The sequence below is a fragment of the Panulirus ornatus genome, chromosome 21 (genome assembly GCF_036320965.1).
Source record: "Panulirus ornatus isolate Po-2019 chromosome 21, ASM3632096v1, whole genome shotgun sequence".
Taxonomy (NCBI): domain Eukaryota; kingdom Metazoa; phylum Arthropoda; class Malacostraca; order Decapoda; family Palinuridae; genus Panulirus; species Panulirus ornatus.
The window spans coordinates 17,741,158-17,762,476 of record NC_092244.1 but is presented as its reverse complement, the minus strand read 5'-3'; the positions used below and the strand labels follow the sequence as shown (position 1 = coordinate 17,762,476).

Here is a 21,319-nt window from a genome sequence, read left to right as displayed (position 1 = left end):
ACGTTCATTGTTCATTCATTTCAAGCTAAAAGTTGTTGTTTTCTAAATTTGTTTCTTAACATTTTCATATGTATATATATGTATGTGTTGTGTGTGTGTGCCGTGTGTGTGTGTGTGTGTGTGTGTGTGTGTGTGTGTTTATAATACATGTATATCGTCCCTGGGATAGGGGTGAAAGAATAACATCCCGACGTATTCCTCGCTGTCGTAAGAAGCGACCTAGAGGGACGGGAGCGGGTCCGGAAAATCTCCCCTCCCTTGTAATAACATCAAAAATGGGAAACAGAAGAAGGAGTCACCGGGAGTGCTCATCCTCCTCGAAGCCAGAGTGGGTGCTAAATGTGTGTGGATATATATATATATATATATAATATATATATTATATATATCTTTTCTTTTTCTTTCATACTATTCGCCATTTCCCGCGTTAGCGAGGTAGCGTTAAGAACAGAGGACTAGGTCTTTGAGGGAATATCCTCATCTGGCCCCCTTCTCTGTTCCTTCTTTGGGAAAAAAAAAAAAAGAGGGGAGGATTTCCAGCCCCCCGCTTCTTCACTTTTAGTCGACCCCTTTTTTTTTTTTTTTTGTGGTAAAAACAAACCACTCAGGGAATACGTCCCGGAAGTATCTTTCTCCCCTATCCCCAGGGATAATATATATATATATTATATATGTGTATGCGAGTGGATGGGTCTTTCTTCTGTTTCCTGGCTCTACCCTTTTCTGATGCAAAGGGGGGAAAAAAAAGGGGGGGTTTTGTATAAAAAATGGAAAAAAATTTTTTCGTCAATGGATGGCCTTGATTAGGGGTTGAGCACCCACGCGGGCTAACAAATGAAAAAATATTATGACTACATTCCACTCCCCCTTTTGATCATATTGGGTTAAAAAAGGAAAAAAAAAACTTTATTGGCCTTATTTTGGTCTTAATTTTTTTGGGTTTTTTAAAGTAGATTGCAAAACAATTTTGGGTTCCCTTTTTTTTATGGTTTTGGGATAAAAGAATTTGACATTTGTTTTGACAGTTGGAAGGGGTCAAAAAATCATGACAAAATTTTTTTTTTGGGGAAAAAAAAAGTGGGGGAAAGGGGCCCAATAGGGGGGAAGGATAATTTTAACCTTTAAAAAAATTGGGGAAATTATTTTTTGAAAGAGAAAACAAATTTAATTGAAACTTTATTGGGAATCCAGGGTGAACTTCACTCCTTTCAGATTTTTTAATTACTTACTGGTTTTCCAAATAACCTTTGATGCCCTTGGTATTACTTTTGGAATTTTAGGGAAACCCTTTTTTTAATTTTTTATTGATGTTTTTATTTGTTTCAGGAAAAAGGGGGTTTTTGTCTTTTCCCTTTTCTTTTTTTCTTTTTTTTTTAAGTTTAAGGCTTCAGGGCACGGGCAAAAGGTTCCAAATCCCAAAAGGGCCGGCCCAATTAAAAAAGAAAAGAGAATTATTAAAACAGAAAAAGAAAAAGGGGGCAAAGGGGGGGAAAAGGTTTTTTAAGTTTTTGGGGGATGTGAAAGACTTGTCTTTTGGGAAAAGTCTCAGGGATAGATATTGGGAAAAGACATGAAAACGAGGGAGTTTTCCCAAACTTCGAAAATTTAGGGGAAAAGCAGGGAAATTTTTCAAGCTGTAATGAAAGGAAAAATTTGCAGGAAAATTAAAAAAAAATCTAAACACTAATGTTTTTCCCTCAATTTTTTTTCCAAACTTTTACCAAAATTTATATATTGCTTGAAAAAAAAACCCAGGCATTAACAAGGTAAAAACTAGGTTTTACTCACAAGTCTTTTTAAAGTTTCTGGATTTTGTTCCCATACTTTAGTAAAGGGGCCCCCTTTTTTATGGCATTCTTGTTTAGCCCAAATCTGTCTCTAGGAAAATTGGTTAGTTCTTCCCTTTTTTCTTTCCTGGGGAGGGTAAGGGGTTGGGGTGACTCCACTTTTGCAAAATATTACCCCCCACAAAAGTACATACCAATGTGCATTTGGCATTTTAGATGAAGGGTTTTATTTTCCAACTGGGTTTTTTTTCATCATCCCGTTGAAATGTAAATGAAATTTTATTTGGGATATAGTTTTTTCTTATTTTTTTTCACAAAAATGATAATTTTTTTAATTTGCAACTGAAAATTGGGGGATTTTTCCCCTCTTGTGTAGTCAAATTTTTGCTTCTAGAATCCCTGTATGGTGAGAATTCCTTGGGAAAGCTGTATTTGGGTTTTTGGGGAAAACCCAAAGGAAATTTTGTCTTGGTTTTAAAACCCTTTTTACACCAAGGGGGGCCCCTAATTTTTTTGCTTTTTGGGGATGGCCAGGGAGCTTTTAAGCTTTCAGGAAACCCATAAAATTTATCCCTAGGTTTGAAAAGATTAATTTAAAGATGATAGTAATAATAAAAATGAAAAAAAGTTTTTTTTAATAGTAAAAATAATAATGAAAATGATAATAAAGAAAAGGGGGAATAATTTAAAAATGAAAATGAAATTTATGATTAAAGATTTATGGTGATAATTTTGGGTGATAAAAGTTTTTAGAAAGGGCCATGTGGTTTTTCCACTTTTAAACTTAATGTCCTTCAAAAGCTTTTTTCATTTTTACATGTTAAAATGTCAAACATCCCAAAAATTAAGATTTTTTACATGGGAACTAAGCGATGTTAGTTTAGGGGCAGTTTGCTTTCCCTTTTTTTATTCCAAAAATAAACGGGACCCTTTGGACATTAACTTTATTCAGGCATTACATGCAGGGTGGTTTTTAAGCCCTACCTTTTTTATTTTTTTCATTGAATATTTCCCCCCCTCCTACATCTCCCTTTTTAAAGTAAAAATTTTTTCGTTTTTTAAACCCCTTTAGCTAGAATGGGCCCACCCATCTCATTTGATTTTTCCCGTATTGGCTGGGAATGGGCCCGTATTTCCCTTTTTTCCCCTTTCCTTTTGATATTTTGGTAAATTTAAAGCAGGGATATATTATTTATATTATATGTATATATATATAATTATATTATAATATATGTAAAATATAATTTTTTATATTTATATTTTTTTTTTATTATTATTTTTAATTTTTTAATCGGGGGTTTCCGGGGGTCCCGCAAATTAGCGCCAGGGAAACATCGAAGAAATGGCCCAAACCACTCGCATACAATGGGATTGGGGGGAAAAAATAAACCCCCATATGCATACATTCAATATCAACATATAAAATACAATACATCCAGACATATTACATATTTACAAAAATACATTTCCAAATTGCTTTGCCCTTTAATTTCCCGTCGCTACACCGGCCCACACGGAAATACCAACCCCTTTCCCCCCTCCGGGGGAGGTTTCTGCTGGGAAAAAAAAAGGGGCACCAAAAAAAGGGGCCCATTTGTTTACCCCTCAGGGCTTAGGGGTGTCATTGTAATGCACCAAAACCACAAATTCATTCCAAATCCCGGCCCAAAAGCTTTCCATGGTTTTTTCCCCGGGTGTGTAAATTTACAGGAGGTGCAGTTTAAAAAGAGGAAAAAGGTAGTAAAAGCTTTGCGGAAGATTGGGAAAGCGCAATGCAGCAGGTTTGGATGGTATTGCAGTGGAATTTATTAAAAAGGGTGTGACTGAATTGTTGACTGGTTGGTAAGATTATTTAATGTATGTATGACTCATGTGAGGTGCCTGAGGTTGGCAGAAATGCTTGCATAGAGCATTCGTAAAAGGCAAAGGGAGTTAAAAGTTAGTGCTCAAATTACAGAGAATGTTAGTTTGTTGAGTATTCATGGGAAAAATTATATGGGAGGGTATTGATTCTTGAAGGTGTAAGGCATGTTACAGAGCAATCAAGATTGGGGGTAAGGAGCAGTTGTGGTTTCAGAAGTGTAGAGGATGTGTGGATCAGGCATTTGCTTTGAAGAATGTATGTGAGAAATACTTAGAAAAACAAATGGATTTGTATGTAGCATTTATGGATCTGGAGAAGGCATATGATAGAATTGATAGAGATGCTCTGTGGAAGGTATTAAGAATATCTGGTGTGGGAGGCAAGTTGTTAGAAGCAGTGAAAAGTTTTTATTGAGGATGTAAGGCATGTGTACGTGTAGGAAGAGAGGAAAGTGATTGGTTCTCAGTGATATTGGTTGTGGCAGGGGTGCCTGATGTCTCCATGGTTGTTTAATTTGTTTATGGATGGGGTTGTTAGGGATGTGAATGCAAGAGTTTTGGAAAGAGGGGCAAGTATGCAGTCTGTTGGATGAGATAGCTTAGGAAATGAGTCAGTTGTTCGCTGATGATACAGTGCTGGTGGCTGATTCGGGTGAGAAACTGCAGAAGCTGGTTGACTGAGTTTGGTAAAGTGTGTGAAAGAAGAAAGCTGAGAGTAAATGTGAATAAGAGCATGTTATTAGGTACAGTAGGGTTGAGGGATAAGTCAATTAGGAGGTAAGTTTGAATGGAGAAAAACTGGAGGAAGTGCAGTGTTTTAGATATCTGGGAGTGGATTTGGCAGCGGATTGAAACCATGAAGCGGTAGTGAATCATAGGGTGGGGGAGGGGGAAAAGGGTTGGGAGTTTATTCTCGAGTGTTGAAGATTGTTGGAAGGTGAGAAAAACCTTTATCTTGATAAGCAAAAATGTTATGCTTGAAGGAATAGTTGTTCCAACAATGATATATGGTTGCGAGGCATGGCAATAAGATAGAGTTGTGCATAATGAGGGTGAATGTGCTGGAAATGAGATGTTTGAGGACAATATGTGGTGTGAGGTGGTTTGATCGAGTAAGTAATGTAAGGGTGAGAGAGATGTGTGAAATAAAAAGAGTGTGGTTGAGAGAGCAGAAGAGGGTGTTTTGAAATAGTTTGGTCACATGGAGAGAATGAGTGGGGAAAGATTGACCAAGAGGATGTATGTGTCAGAGGTGGAGGGACCGAGGGAGAAGTGGGAGACCAAATTGGAGGTGGAAAGATGGAGTGAAAAAGATTTTGAGTGATCGGGGCCTGAACATGCAGGAAGGTGAAAGGCATGCAAGGAATAGAGTGAATTGGAACGATGTGGTATACCGGGTCAACGGGCCTGTCAATGGATTGAACCAGGGCATGTGAAGCGTCTGGGGTAAACCATGCAAAGTGTGTAGGGCCTGGATGTGGAAAGGGAGCTGTGGTTTCGGTGCATTATACATGACAGCTAGAGACTGAGTGTGAACGAATGAGGCCTTTGTTGTCTTTTCCTAGCACTACCTCGCGCACTTGCGGGGGAGGGGACCGTTATTATCATGTGTGGCGGGGTGGCGACAGGAATGAATAAGGGTAGACTATGAATTATGTTCATATGTATATATGTATATGTCTGTGTGTGTATATATATGTATACGTTGAGATGTATAGGTATGTATGTATATATATATTTTATTTATTTTATTTTGCTTTGTCGCTGTCTCCGCGTTTGCGGGTAGTGCAAGGAAACAGATGAAAGAAATGGCCCAACCCACCCCCATACACAATGTATATACATACACGTCCACACACGCAAATATACATACCTATACATCTCAATGTACACATATATATACACACACAGACACATACATATATACCCATGCACACAATTCACACTGTCTGCCTTTATTCATTCCCATCGCCACCATCGCCACAACATGGAATACCATCCCCCTCCCCCCTCATGTGTGCAGGGTAGCGCTAGGAAAAGACAACAAAGGCCTCATTCGTTCACACTCAGTTTCTAGCTGTCATTTGTAATACACCAAAACCACAGCTCCCTTTCCACATCCAGGCCCCACACAACTTTCCATGGTTTACCCCAGACGCTTCACATGCCCTGATTCAATCCACTGACAGCACGTCAACCCCGGTATACCACATCGCTCCAATTCACTCTATTCCTTGCCCTCCTTTCACCCTCCTGCATGTTCAGGCCCGATCACACAAAATCTTTTTCACTCCATCTTTCCACCTCCAATTTGGTCTCCCTCTTCTCCTCGTTCCCTCCACCTCCGACACATATATCCTCTTGGTCAATCTTTCCTCACTCATTCTCTCCATGTGACCAAACCATTTCAAAACACCCTCTTCTGCTCTCTGAACCACGCTCTTTTTATTTCCACACATCTCTCTTACCCTTACGTTACTTACTCGATCAAACCACCTCACACCACACATTGTCCTCAACATCTCATTTCCAGCACATCCATCCTCCTGCGCACAACTCTATCCATAGTCCACGCCTCGCAACCATACAACATTGTTGGAACCACTATTCTTTCAAACATACCCATTTTTGCTTTCCGAGATAATGTTCTCAGACTTCCACACATTCTTCAAGGCTCCCAGAATTTTCGCCCCCTCCCCCACCCTATGATCCACTTCCGCTTCCATGGTTCCATCCGCTGCCAGATCCACTCCCAGATATCTAAAACACTTCACTTCCTCCAGTTTTTCTCCATTCAAACTCACCTCCAATTGAATTGACCCTCAACCCTACTGTACTAATAACCTTGCTCTTATTCACATTTACTCTTAACTTTCTTCTTTCACACACTTTACCAAACTCAGTCACCAGCTTCTGCAGTTTCTCACGTGAATCAACCACCAGCGCTGTATCATCAGCGAACAACAACTGACCCACTTCCCAAGCTAGTATATATATTATATATATATATATATATATATATATATCTATATATATATATATATTATTTTTTTTTTTTTTTAAACTATTCGCCATTTCCCGCGTTAGCGAGGTAGCGTTAAGAACAGAGGACTAGGTCTTTGAGGGAATATCCTCACCTGGCCCCCTTCTCTGTTCCTCCTTTTGGAAAATTAAAAAAAAATTGAGAGGGGAGGATTTCCAGCCCCCCGCTCCCTCCCTTTTAGTCGCCTTCTACGACACGCAGGGAATACTTGGGAAGTATTCTTTCTCCCCTATCCCCAGGGATAATATATATATAATATATATTATATATATATATATATATAATATATATATATATATATAGTTTCGGGCATTATTTCATGACAGTAAACTGAGATGGGAACGATGGGGCCTTTTGTTGTCCTTACCTAGCGCTACCTCGCACACAATGAAGGGGCGGGGTGTTATACCATGTGTGGCGAGGTGGCGATGGGAATGAATAAAGGCAGACAAGTATGAATTATTACATGAGTATAATGTGTTTATGTCTGGTGTGTAAATATGTGTACGTTGAGATGTATAGGTATGGTATATTTTGCGTGTGTGGACGTGTATGTATATACATGTGTATGTGGGTGGGTTGGGCCATTCTTTCGTCTGTTTCTTGGGCTGCCTCGCTGGCGCGGGAGACGGCAACAAAGTATTATTATTATTATTATTATTATTATTATTATTATTATTTTTATTATTATTATTATTATTATTATTATCATTATTATTATTATGTTTATTATTATTTATTATTATTATTATTATTTTTATTATTATTGTTTTAATTTTTTTTTTTTTTTAAACTATTCGCCATTTCCCGCGTTAGCGAGGTAGCGTTAAGAACAGAGGACTAGGTCTTTGAGGGAATATCCTCACCTGGCCCCCTTCTCTGTTCCTCCTTTTGGAAAATTAAAAAAAAATTGAGAGGGGAGGATTTCCAGCCCCCCGCTCCTCCCTTTTAGTCGCCTTCTACGACACGCAGGGAATACGTGGGAATTATCATTATTATTATTTTATTATTATTATTTTATTATTATTATTATTTTATTATTATTGTTTTAATTTTTTTATATGTTTGTCATTTTCCCTGTTTAGCACCAGGGACTGACAGTGAAAGGCATATTTGCTCAGATTCATTCTCTATCTGTTAAATGTAATGCAGCAAAGCCACAGCCTCCCTATCCACAATCAGGCCCCCATACCTTTCCTTGGTTTTTCTAGCTGCATCATGTAACCTGGTTCAGTCCATTGTCAGCATTTATTGCACTGGTCAGGCAAAGATTTTGTCCCATGGAAAAAAAATATCTGTTCCATATATGTTTTTGATGCTGGATCCATATATGTTTTCAGAGTTTCTCTATCACCTTACTTTTTTTTTCCAGCGTACTCACTTATCAGTATGTACAGTATTTAAGTACCAGTGCTCTGTGGGGCATTTGAAACAAAAAAAATTTAACATGCCCAACTATTTTCATTGTTTGTGAAATGCAATAGCTTCTATTTGAAAGGCACAAAAGCCTCTGATAAATGAGTCACCAAGGGCCAGCAGAAACACGGGACTGGAAAATGGTTGGACATTTAAAACACAGTGCCCAATTCTGAGTGCAGTCTCTAGTCAGTTTCCGGCTAGACTCTAATGTGTAGGCAGTGTCTTTTCCATGCTGTTGACAGATTGTACTCTTGGGTATTCAAGTGTTTTGCTGATACCCCATCACACCCATATAATGCCTACTGTAAATTTGTTTCTGAATCTTTCTGATACATTGTAGTGAATTATCATTTATATCACAAAAAAGCTTGTGTACTCTCACTTACACGAAGAAACAAACGACGAAGTATAATGAACACATGAATAAATCACAAAAAATCTAGTTTACTTACACTCTCGTACTTTGGTTGTATAAGTGGTGTGACTCCAGGATAAAAGTTGGGCCATCCATTTTTGTAGTGTCCAACACTGTTCATGTTCTCTGTACAGCAGATGGGCAAAAGGTTTTCAGTCCATATGCCTTTTGCCAGTCCTTTTGGTTTAGAGAGAACCCAAAGATCATGCTTCGGATTGCTATTCTGCCTGACAAATATAAATGGTTAATTCGATATTTGTTATACTTTGTCGCTGTCTCCCGCGTTTGCGAGGTAGCGCAAGGAAACAGACGAAAGAAATGGCCCAACCCACCCCCATACACAATGTATATACATACACGTCCACACACGCAAATATACATACATTTACATTTCAATGTATACATACACAGACATATGCGTAATATCACATTTAAATATTCATACTTGCTTAGCCTTAAATCCTTTCATGATGCCCCTCCCCGCAAACATGAAATGACACCCCCTCTCCTCCCCTCGCTTGCACGTGAGGTACACCTATGGATAATGTCAACACAAGTCCACATTCAGTTTCACACTCAGTTTCTAGCTGTCATTTGTAATACACCAAAACCACAGCTCCCTTTCCACATCCAGGCCCCACACAACTTTCCATGGTTTACCCCAGACGCTTCACATGCCTTGATTCAATCCACTGACAGCACGTCAACCCCGGTATACCACATCGATCCAATTCACTCTATTCCTTGCCCTCCTTTCACCCTCCTGCATGTTCAGGCCCCGATCACACAAAATCTTTTTCACTCCATCTTTCCACCTCCAATTTGGTCTCCCACTTCTCCTTGCTCCCTCCACCTCTGATACATATATCTCTTGGTCAATCTTTCCTCACTCATTCTCTCCATGTGACCAAACCATTTCAATACACCCTCTATTGCTCATCAACCACAACTCCTTTTTATTACCACACATCTCTCTTACTCTTTCATATTTTACTCAATCAAACCACCTCACACCACACATTGTCCTCAAACATCTCATTTCCAGCACATCCATCCTCCTGCGCACAACTCTATCCATAGCCCACGCCTCGCAACCATACAACATTGTTGGAACCACTATTCTTTCAAACATACCCATTTTTGCTTTCCGAGATAATGTTCTCGACTTCCACACATTCTTCAAGGCTCCCAGAATTTTCGCCCCCTCCCCCACCCTATGATTCACTTCCGCTTCCATGGTTCCATCCGCTGCCAGATCCACTCCCAGATATCTAAAACACTTCACTTCCTCCAGTTTTTCTCCATTCAAACTTACCTCCCAATTGACTTGACCCTCAACCCTACTGTACCTAATAACCTTGCTCTTATTCACATTTACTCTTAACTTTCTTCTTTCACACACTTTACCAAACTCAGTCACCAGCTTCTGCAGTTTCTCACATGAATCAGCCACCAGCGCTGTATCATCAGCGAACAACAACTGACTCACTTCCAAGCTCTCTCATCCACAACAGACTTCATTTTTGCCCCTCTTTCAAAACTCTTGCATTCACCTCCCTAACAACCCCATCCATAAACAAATTAAGCAACCATGGAGACATCACACACCCCTGCCACAAACCTACATTCACTGAAACCAATCACTTTCCTCTCTTCCTACACGTACACATGCCTTACATCCTCGATAAAAACTTTTCACTGCTTCTAACAACTTGCCTCCCACACCATATATTCTTAATACCTTCCACAGAGCATCTCTATCAACTCTATCATATGCCTTCTCCAGATCCATAAAAATGCTACATACAAATCCATTTGCTTTTCTAAGTATTTCTCGCATACATTCTTTCAAAGCAAACACCTGATCCACACATCCTCTACACTTCTGAAACCACACTGCTCTTCCCCAATCTGATGCTCTGTACATGCCTTCACCCTCTCAATCAATACCCTCCCATATAATTTACCAGGAATACTCAACAAACGTATACCTCTGTAATTTGAGCACTCACCTTTGTCCCCTTGCCTTTGTACAAATGGCCTCATATACGCAAAGCCACGCGTGTCAGCACAATCATTGACAGGACCACCCTGGACACCCTCGAATCTCATAAATACTCAGTTCTATATTACCTTACTCCTAAACAACTACGTGTCAGCAACAATACATCAATTCCCCTTTTTTGAATAAATTTGCTCTCAACTGTCCATGCAACAGTCACAGACAGATCTAGCACTTGCGGCTTTCACATGTCGCTTCCGCAGCGCAATAGCTCTGTATTTACTACACTCTTCTTTGTTTTACGACCAAACTCATTTTCCCTAACTCATCTCTTGATAGCACACTCTACCTCGGACCAAAGAAGACACCCCTCGCATATCGTTGCACTATCTTCATCGAAAACATTAAGAAAACCTTTTCTAAAAAGATTATCACACCATATTTCTCACAATCTATCTCGATCAATCTCGTGTTATCATCCTTCACAATTAGCAACTCACTTCACACTGAAAGTTCCTAGATATTTGGGTGCTCCTTGTTGCTTACGCACTTTTATTTACTCCTTCCAGAACATCTTTTTATTCTCCCTAAGATTTAATGATACTCTCTCACCCCAACTCTCATTTGCCCTCTTTTTCACCTCTTGCACCTTTATCTTGACCTCCTGCCTACACTTGTATCTTTTATAAATCCTCCAGACTACCATTTGCAATTATTTCCCTGCTTAAAATCGTGCTCAGAAAATGCTCTCTGTTTCTTCTCTTTCAGATAATTAATCTTACCTCTTTCTCATTCCCTATCCACTCACATACCCTTGTTATTGTCGCATTCCACTCCTCCCACGCTTTCATGGCTAAATACTATAAGCATTGTTCATTATTGCGCACAGCCTCTTTATACTAAATGGGTCTTTATACCTGAAATAAATCCATTCCTGCCATACTCCACTCCCTTACATCCGTTTGTTGGTCATAGCAAAATAAAGATATATGATAAAAGATATATATATATATATTTTTTTTTTATTTTTTTTTTTTTTTTTATTTTTTTTTTTTTTTTTTTTTTTTTTTGCTTTGTCGCTGTCTCCCGCGTTTGCGAGGTAGCGCAAGGAAACAGACGAAAGAAATGGCCCAACCCACCCCCATACACATGCCTTGATTCAATCCACTGACAGCACGTCAACCCCGGTATACCACATCGCTCCAATTCACTCTATTCCTTGCCCTCCTTTCACCCTCCTGCATGTTCAGGCCCCGATCACACAAAATCTTTTTCACTCATCTTTCCACCTCCAATTTGTCTCCCTCTTATCACCACCCACCCCCACCCCCCCCCCCCCCCCCCCCCCCCCCCCCCCCCCCCCCCCCCCCCCCCCCCCCCCCCCCCCCCCCCCCAACCCTATGATTCACTTCTGCTTCCATGGTTCCATCCGCTGCCAGATCCACTCCCAGATATCTAAAACACTTCACTTCCTCCAGTTTTTCTCCATTCAAACTTACCTCCCAATTGACTTGACCCTCAACCTACTGTACCTAATAACCTTGCTCTTATTCACATTTACTCTTAACTTTCTTTGGTAAAGTGTGTGAAAGAAGAAAGTTAAGAGTAAATGTGAATAAGAGCAAGGTTATTAGGTACAGTAGGGTTGAGGGTCAAGTCAATTGGGAGGTAAGGTTGAATGGAGAAAAACTGGAGGAAGTAAAGTGTTTTAGATATCTGGGAGTGGATCTGCCAGCAGATGGAACCATGGAAGTGGAAGTGAATCATAGGGTGGGGGAGGGGGCGAAAATTCTGGGAGCCTTGAAGAATGTTTGGAAGTCGAGAACATTATCTCGGAAAGCAAAAATGGGTATGTTTGAAGGAATAGTGGTTCCAACAATGTTGTATGGTTGCGAGGCGTGGGCTATGGATAGAGTTGTGTGCAGGAGGATGGATGTGCTGGAAATGAGATGTTTGAGGACAATATGTGGTGTGAGGTGGTTTGATCGAGTAAGTAATGTAAGGGTGAGAGAGATGTGTGGAAATAAAAAGAGTGTGGTTGAGAGAGCAGAAGAGGGTGTTTTGAAATAGTTTGGTCACATGGAGAGAATGAGTGGGGAAAGATTGACCAAGAGGATATATGTGTCAGAGGTGGAGGGAACGAGAAGTGGGAGACCAAATTGGAGGTGGAAAGATGGAGTGAAAAAGATTTTGAGTGATAGAGGCCTGAACATGCAGGAAGGTGAAAGGCATGCAAGGAATAGAGTGAATTGGAACGATGTGGTATACCGGGTCAACGTGCTGTCAATGGATTGAACCAGGGCATGTGAAGCGTCTGGGGTAAACCATGCAAAGTGTGTAGGGCCTGGAAGTGGAAAGGGAGCTGTGGTTTTGGTGCATTATTACATGACAGCTAGAGACTGAGTGTGAACGAATGGGGCCTTTTGTGTTTTTCCTAGCACTACCTTGCACACATGAGGGGGAGGGGGTTGTTATTCCATGTGTGGCGAGGTGGCGATGGGAATGAATAAAGGCAGACAGTGTGAATTGTGTGCATGTGTATATATATATGTGTATGTCTGTACTTGTATATATATGTGTACATTGAGATGTATGGATATGTATATTTGTGTGTGTGGGCATGTATGTATATACATGTGTATGGGGGTGGGTTGGGCCATTTCTTTTGTCTGTTTTCTTGCTTTACCTCGCAAACACGGGAGACAGCGACAAAGCAAAATAGATATAGATAATATATATATGAATGATATGAATGATAATAGTACCCCTGGGGATAGGGGAGAAAGAATACTTCCCACGTATTCCCTGTTTGTCGTAGAATGCAACTAAAAGGGGAGGGAGCGGGGGGGCTGGAGATACTCTCCTCCCGTTTAAAATTTTCCAAAAAAAGTAACGGAGAGGAGGGCCAAGTGAGGATATACCCTCAAAGGCTCATTCCTCTGTTCTTTAAGCTACCTCGCTAATGCGGGATAAGGCGAATATGTATGAAAAAAAAATGAATAAGAGCATGGTTATTAGGTTCAGCAGGGTTCATGGACAAGTTAGTTGGGATGCAAGTTGGAATGGAGAAATATTGAAGAAAATGAAGTGTTTTCGACATCTAGGAGTGGACTTAGCTGCAAATGGAACCATGGAAGTGGAAGTGAGTCATAGGGTGGGGGAGGGGGCGAAGATGCTGGAAGCAACAAAGAATGTGTGGAAAGAGAGAAAGTTATCTTGTAGAGCAAAAATGGGTATGTTTAAAGGAATGGTTGCAAGGCATACGCTGTGGATAGGGTTATATGGAGGAAGACGGATATATTGGAAATGAAATTTTTCAAAACAGTATGTGGTGTAAGGGTTTGATCAGGTAAGTAATGAGGGTAAGAGAGCTGTGTGGCAATGAAAATAGTGTGGTTGAGAGAGCACAAGAGGGTGTGTTGAAATGGTTTGGACATATGGAGAGAATGAGTGAGGAAAGATTGACAAAGAGGATATGTGTCAAAGATGAAGGGAACAAGGAGATGCTGGAAAACAAATTGGAGGTGGAAGGATGGGGTGAAAGTTATTTTAAGTGATCGGTGCCATACCCTGCAGGAGGGTGAGAGCCGTGCAAGGAATAGAGTGAATTGGAACAATGTGGTATACTGGGGTCGATGTGCTGTCAGTGGACTGAACCAGGGCATGTGAAACACCTGGGATAAGCTATGGAAAGTTCTGTGTTGGCCTGGATGTGGATAGGGAGATGTGATTATGGTGCATTACACATGACAGCCAGAGACTGAGTGTGAACGAATGTGGCTCTTTTTGTCTGTTTTCCTAGTGCTTTCTCGCTGATGCAGGGGGTGGCAATGCTGTTTTCTGTGGGGTAGGGTGGAGCTGGGAATGGATGAAGGCAAGCAAGTATGACTATGTATGTGTATGTATATGTATATGTCTGTGTATGTGTATATGTTGATATATATATATATATTTATTTATATGTACGTGTATGTGTGTGTATATTCTATTTCTATTTTGCTTTGTCGCTGTCTCCCGCATTTGCGAGGTAGCGCAAGGAAACAGACGAAAGAAATGGCCCAACCCACCCCCATACAGATGTATATACACACACGTCCACACACGCAAATATACATACCTATACATCTCAATGTACACATATATATACACACACAGACACATACATATATACCCATGCACACAATTCACACTGTCTGCCTTTATTCATTTCCATCGCCACCTCGCCACACATGGAATAACATCCCCCTCCCCCCTCATGTGTGCAGGGTAGCGCTAGGAAAAGACAACAAAGGCCTCATTCGTTCACACTCAGTCTTTAGCTGTCTTGCAATAATGCCCGAAACCACAGGCTCCCTTTCCACATCCAGGCCCCACACAGCTTTCCATGGTTTACCCTAGACGCTTCACATGCCCTGATTCAATCCACTGACAGCACGTCACCCCGGTATACCACATCGATCCAATTCATTCTATTCCTTGCCCTCCTTTCACCCTCTTGCATGTTCAGGCCCCGATCACTCAAAATCTTTTTCACTCCATCTTTCCACCTCCAATTTGGTCTCCCACTTCTCCTCGTTCCCTCCACCTCCGACACATATAGCCTCTTGGTCAATCTATCCTCACTCATTCTCTCCATGTGCCCAAACCATTTCAAAACACCCTCTTCTGCTCTCTGAACCACGCTCTTTTTATTTCCACACATCTCTCTTACCCTTACATTACTTACTCGATCAAACCACCTCACACCACACATTGTCCTCAAACATCTCATTTCCAGCACATCCACCCTCCTGCGCACAACTCTATCCATAGCCCACGCCTCGCAACCATACAACATTGTTGGAACCACTATTCTTTCAAACATACCCATTTTTGCTTTCGGAGATAATGTTCTCGACTTCCACACATTCTTCAAGGCTCCCAGGATTTTCGCCCCCTCCCCCACCCTATGATTCACTTCTGCTTCCATGGTTCCATCCGCTCCCAGATCCACTCCCAGATATCTAAAACACTTCACTTCCTCCAGTTTTTCTCCATTCAACCTTACCTCCCAATTGACTTGACCCTCAACCCTACTGTACCTAATAACCTTGCTCTTATTCACATTTACTCTTAACTTTCTTCTTTCACACACTTTACCAAACTCAGTCACCAGCTTCTGCAGTTTCTCACATGAATCAGCCCCCAGCGCTGTATCATCAGCGAACAACAACTGACTCACTTCCTAAGCTCTCTCATCCACAACAGACTTCATTTTTGCCCCTCTTTCCAAAACTCTTGCATTCACCTCCCTAACAACCCGATCCATAAACAAATTAAGCAACCATGGAGACATCACACACCCCTGCCGCAAACCTACATTCACTGAGAACCAATCACTTTCCTCTCTTCCTACACGTACACATGCCTTACATCCTCGATAAAAACTTTTCACTGCTTCTAACAACTTGCCACCCACACCATATATTCTTAATACCTTCCACAGAGCATCTCTATCAACTCTATCATATGCCTTCTCCAGATCCATAAATGCTACATACAAATCCATTTGCTTTTCTAAGTATTTCTCACATACATTCTTCAAAGCAAACACCTGATCCACACATCCTCTACCACTTCTGAAACCACACTGCTCTTCCCCAATCTGTTGCTCTGTACATGCCTTCACCCTCTCAATCAATACCCTCCCATATAATTTACCAGGAATACTCAACAAACGTATACCTCTGTAATTTGAGCACTCACTCTTATCCCCTTTGCCTTTGTACAATGGCACTATGCACACATTCCGCCAATCCTCAGGCACCTCACCATGAGTCATACATACATTAAATAACCTTACCAACCAGTCAACAATACAGTCACCCCCTTTTTTAATAAATTCCACTGCAATACCATCCAAACCTGCTGCCTTGCCGGCTTTCATCTTCCGCAAAGCTTTTACTACCTCTTCTCTGTTTACCAAATCATTTTTCCCAACCCTCTCACTTTGCACACCACCTCGACCAAGACACCTTATATCTGCCACTCTATCATCAAACACATTCAACAAACCTTCAAAATACTCACTCCATCTCCTTCTCACATCACCACTACTTGTTATCACCTCCCCATTTGCGCTCTTCACTGAAGTTCCCATTTGCTCCCTTGTCTTACGCACTTTATTTACCTCCTTCCAGAACATCTTTTTATTCTCCCTAAGATTTAATGATACTCTCTCACCCCAACTCTCATTTGCCCTCTATATATATATTTTTTTTTTTATATTATACTTTGTCGCTGTCTCCCGCGTTTGCGAGGTAGCGCAAGGAAACAGACGAAAGAAATGGCCCAACCCCCCCCCCATACACATGTATATACATACGTCCACACACGCAAATATACATACCTACACAGCTTTCCATGGTTTACCCCAGACGCTTCACATGCCTTGATTCAATCCACTGACAGCACGTCAACCCCGGTATACCACATCGCTCCAATTCACTCTATTCCTTGCCCTCCTTTCACCCTCCTGCATGTTCAGGCCCCGATCACACAAAATCTTTTTCACTCCATCTTTCCACCTCCAATTTGGTCTCCCTTTTCTCCTCGTTCCCTCCACCTCCGACACATATATCCTCTTGGTCAATCTTTCCTCACTCATTCTCTCCATGTGCCCAAACCACTTCAAAACACCCTCTTCTGCTCTCTCAACCACGCTCTTTTTATTTCCACACATCTCTCTTACCCTTACGTTACTCACTCGATCAAACCACCTCACACCACACATTGTCCTCAAACATCTCATTTCCAGCACATCCATCCTCCTGCGCACAACTCTATCCATAGCCCACGCCTCGCAACCATACAACATTGTTGGAACCACTATTCCTTCAAACATACCCATTTTTGCTTTCCGAGATAATGTTCTCGACTTCCACACATTCTTCAAGGCCCCCAGAATTTTCGCCCCCTCCCCCACCCTATGATCCACTTCCGCTTCCATGGTTCCATCCGCTGTCAGATCCACTCCCAGATATCTAAAACACTTCACTTCCTCCAGTTTTTCTCCATTCAAACTCACCTCCCAATTGACTTGACCCTCAACCCTACTGTACCTAATAACCTTGCTCTTATTCACATTTACTCTTAACTTTCTTCTTCCACACACTTTACCAAACTCAGTCACCAGCTTCTGCAGTTTCTCACATGAATCAGCCACCAGTGCTGTATCATCAGCGAACAACAACTGACTCACTTCCCAAGCTCTCTCATCCCCAACAGACTTCATACTTGCCCCTCTTTCCAAAACTCTTGCATTTACCTCCCTAACAACCCCATCCATATATATATATATATATATATATATATATATATATATATATATATATATATCTTTTCTTTTTCTTTCATACTATTCGCCATTTCCCGCGTTAGCGAGGTAGCGTTAAGAACAGAGGACTAGGTCTTTGAGGGAATATCTTCATCTGGCCCCCTTCTCTGTTCCTTCTTTGGGAAAAAAAAAAAAAAGAGGGGAGATTTCCAGCCCCCCCGCTCCCTTCCCTTTTAGTCGCCTTTTACGACACGCAGGGAATACGTCGGAAGTATTCTTTCTCCCCTATCCCCAGGGATAATATATATATATATATATGTGTATGCGAGTGGATGGGTCTTTCTTCTGTTTCCTGGCTCTACCTTGCTGATGCAGGAAACAGCGATTATGTATAAGAATGAAAAAATTTATCGTCAATGAGATGGCCTTGATTAGGGCTTGAGTCACCCACGCTGTCTAACTAATATGAAAAAATATTATGTTACTACATTCCCACTCCATTTTGATCATATGTCAAAGGAAAAAACACATGATTGTGCCTTATTTTGGTCTTAATTTGTGTTTTCAATGTAGATTGCAAAACAATTTGATTCCTTTTTTTTATGGTGTGTGATATAGAATCATGACATTTGTTTTGACAGTTGGAAGGTCAAAAAATCATGACATTTATTTTGACAGTGGGGAAGGTCCAAGTAGGAGGAAGGACTAATTGGAACTCTTAAGAAAATGTGAAATTATTATTTGAAAGAGAAAACAATGAATTTGAACATTATGGTAATCCAGATGAACTTCACTCCTTTCAGATTTTTTAATTACTTACTGTATCCAGTAACCTTTGATGCCCTTGGTATTACTTGCCATGTAGAATCATTTTTGAATTCTTTTATTGATGTTCATTTGTTTCAGAAAAGTTTTGTCTATCTTATCTTTTATCTTTTTTTTCTAAGTTGAAGGCTTCAGTCACAGACAAAAGTCTACATCGAGGCCAGGCCTAATTAAAATGAACAGAGAATTATTAAGCAGAAAAAGAAAAGACAAGGGGAGAGTGTTTATAAGTTTTTGAGGATGTGAAAGACTTGTCTTTTGAAATGTCTCAGGTCATAGATATTGGGAAAGACATGAAAACGTAGGGAGTTCCAAAGCTTCGAAATTCAGAGAAAGAAGCAGGTATATTTTTCAAGCTGTACGTAATGGAAAAATTAGCAGGAAAATTAAACAAAATCTAAACACTAATGTTTTCCATCATTTTTCCATCATTTTACCATATTATATATTGCTTGAAAAAAAACCCCAGCATTATCAAGGTAATAACTAGGTTTTACTCACAAGTCTTTTTAAAGTTTCTGATTACTGTTCCATACTTTAGTATAAGCCCACTTTTTTATGGCATTCTTGATTAGCAAATCTGTCTCTAGGAAATTGGTTAGTTCTTCCCTTTGCTATCCTGCAGGGTAAGGGGTGATGACTCCACTTCTGCAGTATTACTCCTCACAAAAGATACATACCAATGTGCATTTGTGCATGAGACTGAAGTTATATTTTCACAACTAGCACTTGTTTCATCATCAGTTGAAATGTAAATGATTGATCTGTATATAGTTTTCTCTATATTTTCACAACTGATACTTATTTCATTAGCAACTGAAATGGCATTTTCCATCTTAGTGTATGTCATATGTGATGCTTCTAGAATCCATGTATGAGTGAGAAGTTACCTTGGCAAAGCTGTATTGTTGTTAGAAAACAAATGGAAATAGTCTTGGTTAAGCCATTTTTACACCAAGGGTGCCCATAATTTTCCTGCTTTCGTATGGCCAGCAGCCTTGAAGCTACAGGAACCCTATAAAAGTCATCATAGGTTTGCATAATGATAATAATGATGATAGTAATAATAATAATGAAAATGATAATGATAATAGTAATAATAATAATGAAAATGATAATAATGATAGTAATAATAATAATGAAAATGATAATGATGATGATGATGATGGTGATAATTTTGATGATAATGTTATTAGAAGTCCATGTGGTATTTCACACTAAGCTTAATGTCCTTCAAACATCATATACATTATACATGTTACATGTCAAACATCAATAATTAAGCATTTTTCACATGCACTAAGCAGATGTTATGTATCAGACAGTTTAGCTTTCCTTATTTATTCCAAACATAACGTACCATTAGGACATTAACTTTATTCAGGCATTACATGCAGCATGAGCAACTTTTTATGCCATACTTCATTGAATATGCCCTACTCCATACATCTCATTTAAAGTATGAGAGAATTTTTTCGTGTTAAACGTCAGCTAGAATGCCACACCCATCTCATCTGATGTTCTGTATTGGCTGTAATGCCAGTATGTCCCTTGTCCCTTGCTTCTGATATTTTGGTAATTAATGCAGTATATATATATATATATATATGTATATATATATATATATATATATATATATATGTATATATATATATATATATATATTTTTTTTTTTTTATTATTTCATTATTCTTAATCGCTGTTTCCCGTGTCAGCAAATTAGCGCCAGGAAACAGACGAAGAATGGCCCATCCACTCGCATACACATGCATGTACACATAAACACCCATATGCATACATACACATATCAACATATACATACATACACAGACATATACATATATACACATGTACATATTCATACTTGCTTGCCTTCATCAATTCCTGTCGCTACACCGCCACACAGGAAATACCACATCTTCCCCCACTCCAGTGAGGTACTGCTAGGAAAACAGACACAAAAAGGCCACATTTGTTCACACTCAGTCTCTAGCTGTCATGTGTAATGCACCAAAACCACAACTTCCTATCCAAATCCAGGCCCCATAGACCTTTCCATGGTTTACCTCAGATGTGTCACATACAGGAGTGCGTAAACAGAGAAAAGGTAGTAAAAGCTTTGCGGAAGATGAAAGCCGGCAAGGCAGCAGGTTTGGATGGTATTGCAGTGGAATTTATTAAAAAAGGGTGTGACTGTATTGTTGACTGGTTGGTAAGATTATTTAATGTATGTATGACTCATGGTGAGGTGCCTGAGGATTGGCAGAATGCTTGCATAGAGCCATTGTACAAAGGCAAAGGGGATAAAAGTTAGTGCTCAAATTACAGAGATGTAAGTTTGTTGAGTATTCCTGGGAAATTATATGGGAGGGTATTGATTCAGAAGGTGAAGGCATGTACAGAGCATCAGATTGGGGAAGAGCAGTGTGGTTTCAGAAGTGGTAGAGGATGTGTGGATCAGGCATTTGCTTTGAAGAATGTATGTGAGAAATACTTAGAAAAGCAAATGGATTTGTATGTAGCATTTATGGATCTGGAGAATGTATATGATAGAGTTGATAGAGATGCTCTGTGGAAGGTATTAAGAATATCTGGTGTGGGAGGCAAGTTGTTAGAAGCAGTGAAAAGTTTTTATTGAGGATGTAAGGCA

The 21,319-nt window shown here is 40.1% G+C and overlaps 1 protein-coding gene across 2 annotated transcripts in view; it reads left to right on the top strand.

The window, feature by feature from the left end:
* Positions 1-21,319, top strand: part of LOC139756393 (uncharacterized) — a 620,019-nt gene that overhangs the window by 240,497 nt on the left and 358,203 nt on the right. The window lies entirely within an intron of this gene.